The 9930-nt window shown below is 39.6% G+C and overlaps 1 long non-coding RNA gene across 1 annotated transcript in view; it reads right to left on the bottom strand.

The window, feature by feature from the left end:
* The window catches only part of LOC145438386 (uncharacterized), a 226414-nt gene that overhangs the window by 4587 nt on the left and 211897 nt on the right, over nucleotides 1-9930 (bottom strand). The window lies entirely within an intron of this gene.

Genomic DNA, 9930 nt, shown 5'->3' with positions numbered 1-9930 from the left:
ATAATAATAATATACCGGTAGTTGTTACACTTCTACTGATGAATTCACCGTTAACCTTCTTCAAACTTCTGATCCAGATTTAGTTCTGAGTATGCGAGCTAACCTAAATCAACACTCATTTTATTCAGGTTCGAACTCCGGAGCACAGAATCAGCTGTTATCGCGAGCACGTCCGACTTGGGACGGGGTCTTTGCATGTTTCTGCTCATATTTTTGTCCACGGACATTGACAAGCCGCGCATAATAGGCTGGGGTCTAATTGTAGCCGGGACAGCATCTGTGATGTACGCCATGCCACATTTTACTGCGCCTGTGTACACATACATGGTCGGAGACGTGTTAAACTACTGTGGGAATGTAACACAGCCTGATTGCACTACGTCTGCGTTGAGGACATACCAGTAAGATTTTTTATCGATCATTGTATGGCCTAGGGTAGAAAACTGTATCATAAGGTTGTTCAAAAATAAATTTTTCTTTCCGGTTCCCAGAAGTTGTTGAGCTGTCTACAAGAACGAGGCATAACAAATTTGACGCACTTCCAACCCGTAGAAGCGAAGGTCAGGGTCGTAATGACTCGGGTCCTGACTCGACTCGAGTCACGATTATCTGATGACTCGACTTGACTCGAGTCATTTTTTAAAAATACTGAAATGACTCGACTCGAGTCACACTGTGTATTGACTCAACTTGGACTCGAGTCATTGCACATGACTCAAACCAAGTCATAGGACTTGAGACTCGGACGGCCAAGACCGACATTTCATTGTAATTTTGAAGAATAGTAAAGTAACCACCGTATTAGGATTTCGTCTATCGGTGCTGGTACTTGAAATTTGCGATCAGTAACTGGTAAAAATGAAGAAAAATACAATATTATAATTGCGATCCATTCGATATCACGAAACAGAGTTTTAAAAAGTGAGTTCAACAAGACTTCAACTGGAAACTGAGCAGTCAACACAATAACTTGGACTCGGACTCGACCCTCTGCTCGCTGACTTGGACTCGAACTTGACCCGGTGGTGAATTGAAAAAGTCTCGACTTGACTCGAGTCAAAACTATAAAAGGGAGATTGACTTGTAACTCGGACCCTTGTGACCTTGTTACAACCCTGATTAGACAGTCAAATATGATTTTTCATTTTAGTAAATTCAAAATTGGAATTGGAATCCAGCCAAATTGGGTGTGCAGTGAGTTTTTACGCAACCTAAGCCTAACAATTGAATCAGTGAATCTCCGGAGAAAAAGCTATTTGTGAACAACCCTACTGAACACTTCTGGTGACTGTCAAATATGAGTGATTGTAGTTTTACTGCAGCATGGATTGCATTTGAAATTTGCGACACAATTTTTTTTAGAGATTGCAGATTGCAGCTGGCCCATGTCTGACCCAGCACAATGTTTTACTTTCCAGGTACTGGTTTATTGTTTTTGCTGTCTTGGTGGGTGCTGGCACTTGTCCGCTTGTTGTCAGCGGTTTAACCTACTTGGATGAGAATGTTAAAAAAAAGGACTCGTCTCTCTATAACTGTAAGTACGACTATGCATCAAATATAAGAATTAGGGCGATTTTTTTTACCTAAAAAACGGAAGATATTGACCTAAAAATTCAAAACTTTGACATTTTTTGACCTTAAAAATCTTGATAATGACCAAATTTGACCTAACGTATGAAAATTAGGTATTTTCCCACAAAATGTTAGAATTGTACTACTTGTCTTCATTTCTGGTTGGAATTGACTGTCCGTACGAAATAGTTTAACCTGAAAAAAAAAACTTTTTGCCTCAAAAACTGACAAAACATGAAAAATGAAGAATTCCAGTCGTAACATTATGCATTATGGTAGAAATAATTCAAATTTGCTGTAGTACAGCGAAAGTGTAGAAAGTGTCTGTCCTTACCAAGTAGCTTGCCAAGAATGGAGGAAGAACGTTCACCAGCAGCAGTTGTTGGCTGACGACACTAAAGTTGTGCGTACACTGCTAGTCACAAACCGTGTTGCTCCATTCTGGCAAAGGTGTCTACATCACAATTTTTCATCATGCGCTTCTTGATATAAGAACGATGCAACGCCCACGCCATCTTGCTTCAGTTGGGATATTGCGGTACGTTGAGCATAACACCATGTCAACCTAGTTGTTTTATTGGAATGTTTATGATTCACAATGGGCCGTCAACAACGGGAGGCTTATAAAGTAGGCACAGGCTGTTAAATGTCAAATGATAAGTTCACCGACAGTGAAAAATCTACGATACAAACGAAATGCAGGTTGCATAAAAAGTTTCAACTTTGTAAAAAATTTTGACAATTTTTGATCAACGCTGCAATTTTGACCTAGTTTTGACATTTTTTGCCATGTCAAAAAAAAGCGCCCTAATAATAATATATATTTAATAATTTATGATAATTGAATAATAGGCTACATTCTCATTACACTCGTCGCAGGGGTAATCATCAGCAACTAGTAGAGAATCGGAAAGAACATTGTATATCAACAATCGTATCGCCAAATAATTTATAATTTCGAACCAGAAGTATAGCTACCGATTCTGAAATTTCAGGCCGAGTAACTAGCATTATATGCTAGGGTTACCATACGTCTTCTTTCAAGATGATTTGTCCTCTTTTTTGAGAAATTTGGTTAAATATGGGGCAAAATTCGACTGAGATACAGTTAATCGGCACTGAAGTAACCCCTTGGCGGCTATTTCGGGAGCTGAGCCGGAAAGTTGACCTTTTTTTTGTATTTTTTCATTTTTTTGTGCTTTTTCATTTTTTTGTCAACCAACTGATGATGTGAAAAAAAAACACTGTATTTTTGGGACCTGAGCCAGAGAGTTGACCCTTCCCTTTTTTTATCAACCGACCATGAAGTGCAAAAAATTAGCCATTTTTTCAGGATTTTCCTCCGGTCTGAAAATTTTGAAAAAGTGTCCTCTTGAGATTTCCAAAATACGGTAACCCTATCATATGCTCCGTGTCAATTTATAATTTATGTCAATATCAATTAATCTTGGGCTGTGCACTGATGAGCATGTGACAATTGATGCTCGGACATGTGGGCTAAATTTATGGTTGGGATAGATTTATGGTTAGTTAACAGTTACGATTGGCATTGCAGCTAGCGTATGGGTAAATTTTAGGGTCAGGGTGTGGGATATTTAGTCGTTTGCTCAATTGTCGTTTTTCATTGCAACAAATGCTAAAATTGAAAAAAATAAATTCTAAAATTTAATGCCTGTTTTGTACTTTTCAGCTATATTCAATGCGGTTGGGGGCCTTGGTCCGGCTGTCGGCTATGTCTTCGGCGGAATGACTCTTGAAGTCTATACCTATCTCACTGTGGAGTGAGTAGATTTCATTTTGATATCGCCGCAGTTGGCTTTACGGAAATTGAGTGTGCGTGATTTTATGGCTCTCCTATAACTGTCACTTTTCTTTTATATTGATTTCCGCCATTCCTGTATGATTTGATGAGACTTGATTCCGACAGATTAAATATGTCTTATGGCCTTATCCAGTTAACCGGTATATTTATTAGCAATATAGGTACCAAATTGAATTGAATTTCTAATGAAATAAATTTAAAAAAATCCTATGTATTCTATACACTTTGTGTCTAGGTAATTATACGCTCCCTGCCTGGTTGTAACAAGTTGCAAGTCAATTTCACTTTTATAGTTTCGACTCGAGTTAAGTCGAGTCATTTTCAGTTCACCGTCGAGTCAAGTCCGAGTCCGAGTCAGCTAGTAGAGGGCCGAGTACTAGTTTTGACTCAATGACACGAGTCCAAGTCGAGTCAATACAAAAATTGACTTGAGTCGAGTCATTTTACGCATTTGAAAAAAATGACTCGAGTCGAGTCACCAAAAAATCGTGACTCGAGTCGAGTCATTACAACCCGACTCCATGTCACTAAGGGTTGATTACCTGTATTACAGCGTGTAAAACATGTGGTGCAAATCTACGCATGTTACTGAAAATGACATATCTGCGACGTCCTGATTGACGCACATTATTGTCACAACGGGCAATGAAATAGGCTTGGTTGAAAAAATACAAAATTATATTTATGTGGTGTACATAAAAGATGCATATTTCAGTATTCCACATCTTTGCTGCTGTTACGATGTGATACTGAATGATCTTCGAATGCTCGACTTATTTTTACCATCACCGAGTGTGTTTCATTATGTGCAAGCTATTTCTTTTCAGTCCTGAAGGAATCCATAGCGGTAGCTATTCTTGGGTGGGAGCTTGGTGGCTCGGATACATCGTCACAGGTGTGCTCTTGGCGGCCACCGGCTTACCATTACTGATGTTCCCCAAATATCTGCCCGGGACAGAAAGCCACAGAAAGGACAGGAACGTGGAAGCCCAAGGGAAGCATCTTAAAAGCAGCGAACAGAGTCGGAACAGGTAAAAAGTTAACGGATTGTATCAGGGTTGTAATGACTCGAGTCATGACTCAAAATACGGAAATGACTCGACTCGACTCAATCTGTGTATTGACTCGACTTGGACTCAAGCCGTTGCGCATGACTCGAACCAAGTCATACGACTCGAAACTCAGACGGTCAAGACCGACATTTCATTATATTTTCGAAGAATAGTAAAGTAACCGCACTACTGAGATTTCGTCTATTGGTACTGGTACTTGAAAATGCGACCAGAAACTGCTTAAAGTGAGGAAAACTAGTATATATTAAATGCGAACCATTCGATATCACAAAACAGAGTTATATAAAGGGGGTTTAACAAGACTTTAACTGGAAACTCAACAGTCAACACAATGACTTGGACTCGAGTCATAATACCGTGACTCGGACTCGGCCCTCTGCTCGCTGACTTGAACTCGGACTTGACTCGAGCCAAAACCGTAAAGGTGAGATTGACTTGTGACTCGGAGCCTTGTGACTTGGTTACTTACAACCCTGGATTGTATCACTGGAATAGTATAGTGTATATTCCATAATTCCGGATACTTGCTTGATATGTTTGCTAGCGGACATGCATACATTTTATAATACTTCCTTGAATGGAGAATCACAATCTTGTCATCTTCGTTCGGTGATTGAACTCTGATTAAATTTTCCCTGAAAATGATCCAGAGCTGATTGCAGGTGAATAACTTCAATATACAATTGAATAGTATATTTATATTGAAAAGAACCCGAATATTTTAGGATGACAGTCGTCAATTCAAAACAACTTTGTTTATCAACAGTCGTATCAGCAAATATGATGTCACAGACATAAAAATTCTAGTTACGGCAGACTAAGCTTTAAAAGCTATATGTGCACCTTAATTATCCGAATTTTTATGCACGGGACGTCGTATACGGTATTACCACTGTTGAATTGTTAGTTACTGATGATTGCCGGGGTTGTGACCAAGTCACAAGGTTCCGAGTCACAAGTCAATCTCACTTTTATAGTTTTGACTCGAGTCGAGTCATTTTCAATTCACCACCGAGTCGAGTCTGAGTCTTAGTGTTTTGACTCTAGTCCGAGTCTAAGTCATATCTCCACTGTTCAGTTTTCAGTTCAATCCACTTTTTTTATACTCTGGTCGTGTGATATAGAATGGCTCGCATTCATAATATAGTGATTTTCCTCAGTTTTAACAATTTCGGGCCCTAGTTTCGAGTATCTGGACTGATAGACGAAGTACCAATAATGTGGTAACTTGACTATTCTTTGAAGTTACAATGAAATGTTTGTTTTTGCCGTCCTAGCCTCGACTCATAAGACTTGGTTCGAGTATAACTGGAGTAAGTTCAAAAATTGACTCGAGTCACGTTGAGTCATCAAGAGATTGCGGTCGTGACTCGAGTCATTACAACCATGATGATTACCCCCCCTCCCCCACACACACCGAAGATATTTGGGTTGATTTCAATATACGATTATTCAGTTGTATGTTGAACATGATGAATTATGCTGTATGGCAGGGTCTAATATGGTATATAATATGCTATGTCACGGCCCGTTCTTTTTTGCAGAGGCGTCATGGCGAAATTGTCTGATATTTATATCTTATTACAAAACGCGCCCTACGTCATCATGACTATCGGCAACACCATGAATCTGGCTCTAATCTTTGGATTCAACACTTTTGGTGCAAAATACTTGGAATCTGTGTTCGGTTTGACGCCGTTTCATTCGTCTCTGCTTTACGGTATGTTCTTCCACTGTTTGCATGTATTTGTGTTGCGGTTTTTATGCCTGCGCATTAGGGCTGTTCATAAGAACTTGTTTTTCCGAATTCCGGGGATTCACTGATTAAATTGTCAGGTTGCCGAAAAAAAAACGCTGCACACCAAATTTGACTGAATTACGAGCAGTAGACGCCAATTGAATTTGTTTTGAATTTATTATAAAAAAAACAAAGAAAAAATTTTCAAATATTTTTTACAACCCCATGAAATTGTTGAATTGCCTAAAAGAACGACGCATAACAATTTCTGCTCACTTACAACTGACAGAAGCAAAGTTATTGCAGTTGAAAGTTTTGAATTTGCGAAAATATCATGGACCGTGAACACTCCCAGAATTATGAATGAAAATCTCGAATAAATTCGCTTTTACGAGTTGGAATTGCGTCGAATTTGTTTGGCATCGTTTTTGTAGACCACCCAACGATTTCATGGGGTTGAAAATTTGAAAATATCATTTTCTTATAATAATTAAACATTTTTAATTAGCTCTGCGGAGGCTTCTACTAGTTGGAATTCAGCCAAGTTTGGTTTTAATATCCCTTGCTGTTCAGAATGCTTCTTGTAGGTACAGAACTTCAACATACAATTGAATAGTATATCCAATTATTCTGTATGCATACACTGTCGTAACGACCTAACTCTTTATCATTAACTATTCATCATACTAGATTATGCCATATTCAGTCATGAACAGCGCACTGAAATTTGTTTGTGATTCGTTCACATATCTGTACTGAATTGAATAAAATCTATCTAAATCTATATTTTAATATACTATAACAGGGACATGTTTTTGTGTGTAGATTATCTTATCCTTTTTGCATTGGCAATTGTACAATGTACATAGATTTAACCCTTCCTCCTCTACCCTCTTTTGTTTCATGTCTCCCTCCTTTTCTCTCGGCTGGCTATGCCCCTAGCTTGCGCCTATCATGGACTTTTGAATAATATATCTATATCGAAATGAGCATGAATATTTTCGGCTGAGACTCGTCAGGGGTAATAGTCGGAAACTAGTAGAGAATTGGAAAGAACATAGTGTATCAACAATCGTATCACAAAATATGACGTCACCTCTCACCAGTGAAGAAGCTCATCGTGGACTTAATTCGTTATTTTTCAGGTATAGCCGCTATATTTGCGAGTTTCGGGGCGCAGATTTGCAGCGGGCTCATTTTGAAGAGATTTGATCTTCAAGTACCCGGCATCTTGAAATTTATGATCGTCACCGGGATTTGCTCGGCGCTGTGCAGCATTGGATTTTTGGTGCATTGTGATGAGATAAGTAAGAAGTAGGATTGTGATAAATAAATTTTCTGTTTTTGGCATGTCAAAAATTAATCGCCCTTGTCATTAGTCGTATTATATTGTCACAAAACTTCATCCAGAAATTTTGATTAACAGCTAAAAGAATGCGGCAGTTGAATTTATTCTCTCTTAGTTACTGATGATTACCAGAGTTGTAACCAAGTCACAAGGTTCCGAGTCACAAGTCAATCTCACTTTTGTAGTCTTGACTCGAGTCTAGTCGAGTCATTTTCAATTCACCACCGAGTCAAGTCCGAGTCAGTGAGTAGAGGGTCGAGTCCGAGTGAGTGAGTAGAGGGTCGAGTCCGAGTGATAGTGTTTTGACTCGAGCCCAACTCCTATGCTCACTGTTCAGTTTTCAGTTCAATCCACTTGTTTTAGACTCTGGTCGTGTGATCTAGAATGTTCTGCATTCATAATATAGTGATTTTCCTCAGTTTCAACAGTTTCTGGCCCTATTTTCCAAGTATCAGGACTGATAGACTAAATGCCGATAATGTGGTGACTTACTATTCTTTCAAGTTACAATGAAATGTCTGTCTTGGCCGTCCTAGGCTCAAGTCATATGACTTGGTACAAGTCAATTCAATACAAAAATTGACTCAATCGAGTCGAGACATTTCACCCATTTGACAACATGACTCCGGCCAAGTCGAGGCATCAAAAATTTGGTGTTTTGACGAGATCTACTTTTTGGAAGCACTTCGGTGCTTTTAAGACTAGTACTGCCGCTTCATGTCTTTGAAATTGGTACTTGTAATTGAGTAGAAATCAGGATTGTAATGACTCGAGTCACGATTTTCTGATGACTCGACTTGACTCGAGTCATTTTCGGAAAATTTGGACAATTCGGATCAATCTGTGTATTGACTCGACTTGGACCCTAGTCATTGCGCATGACTCGAACCAAGTCATATGACTCTAGACTCAGACGGCCAAGACCGACATTTTATTGTAATTTTGAAGAATAATAAAATTAGCACACCATTGGGATTTCGTCGGTCGGTACTGGTAATTGAAAATGCGAGAAAAGTGAGGAAAATTACGATATTATGAATGCGAACCATTCGATATCAGCAAACTGAGTTGTAAAAAGTGGGTTAACAAGACTTTAATTGGAAACAATGACTTGGACTCGGACTCGAGTCATAATACCATGACTCGGACTCGACCCTCTCATCGCTGACTTGGATTCGGACTTGACTCGGTGGTGAATTGAAAATGACTCGACTTAACTCGAGTCAAGTGAGTTTGACTTGTGACTCGGAGCCTTTTGACTTGGTTACAGCCCTGGTAGAAATTCTCTTTGCTCCTAGTATTGACTGCAGTCTTGATAACACATATCTCTATTTCAGGTTTTGCGGGAGGAAGTGTGCCTTATCCCAACACGACTGAATTAATGACAATGTCGGCCTCATGCAACAGCAATTGCAATTGTACGACAGACCGTTACGAACCAGTCTGCGCCAACGGTCTCACTTACTTTTCTCCGTGCTTTGCAGGCTGCGAAACGCGACTCAATGATACGGTATGTGCTTTTTGCTATATCCAGAGGCAGAGTTGTAAAGACTCGAGACTAGGAGGGCCAGGACAGACATCTCATTGTAACTTCGAAGAATAGTAAAGTCACCACATGATTGGTATTCCGTCTATCAGTCCTGATACTTGGAAAATAGGGCCAGAAACTGTTAGAAATCAGTAAAATTACGAGAATATGAATGCGAGACATTCTATATCACTCAAGCATAGTTGAAAAAAGTGGGTTGAACCGGATTGCACCCCAAACTGAACAGTGAACATAATGACTTGGACTCGTCTCGCTACTTACTGACTTCGACTCGGTTGCGAATTGAAAATGACTCGACTTGACTCGAGTCCAAACTATAAAAGTGAGATTGACTTATGACTCGGAACCTTGTGACTTGGTTACGACCCTGAGAATACTGTCATAAATTTTTATCGATTACACATAGAAATAGCGACTTCTGAGTAAGTGTTCTAATAGATGTGCCTATAAAACTAAAATCAAGCAGGAAAATCTACTTGATTATCCTACGCCAGGGGTGTCAAATTCAACTTGGGTCGCGGGCTGGATTCAAACCTTTTGCTCGCTCGCGGGTCTGACCAGTCAAATTATGCCAAAATGTCACCCCATGTCCTTTCCCTTGTTTGTCCCTTTATTGCTTAAAGGGGCACTGCGCTCTAAAAATGATGTGGTCTCAAATGGATGGTAAAAATGAACAAAATTTTTTGGCCGCAGCCATTTCCTTCAGAACGCCACCGTAATGGAGCTGCAATTTATTGAAATTTCTACAAGACCAGCTGCCGCGGCTGCTTAACCCGTTACATGGCTCGACATCGTCACCGTCGCACTTGCTCGACGCGATTAGGCAGT

Source organism: Botryllus schlosseri, chromosome 4, assembly GCF_051294905.1.
Source record: "Botryllus schlosseri isolate E-star chromosome 4, Bs_hap1, whole genome shotgun sequence".
NCBI lineage: Eukaryota > Metazoa > Chordata > Ascidiacea > Stolidobranchia > Styelidae > Botryllus > Botryllus schlosseri.
The sequence above is the reverse complement of the archived record's forward strand: the minus strand, read 5'-3'. Positions and strand labels throughout refer to the sequence as shown.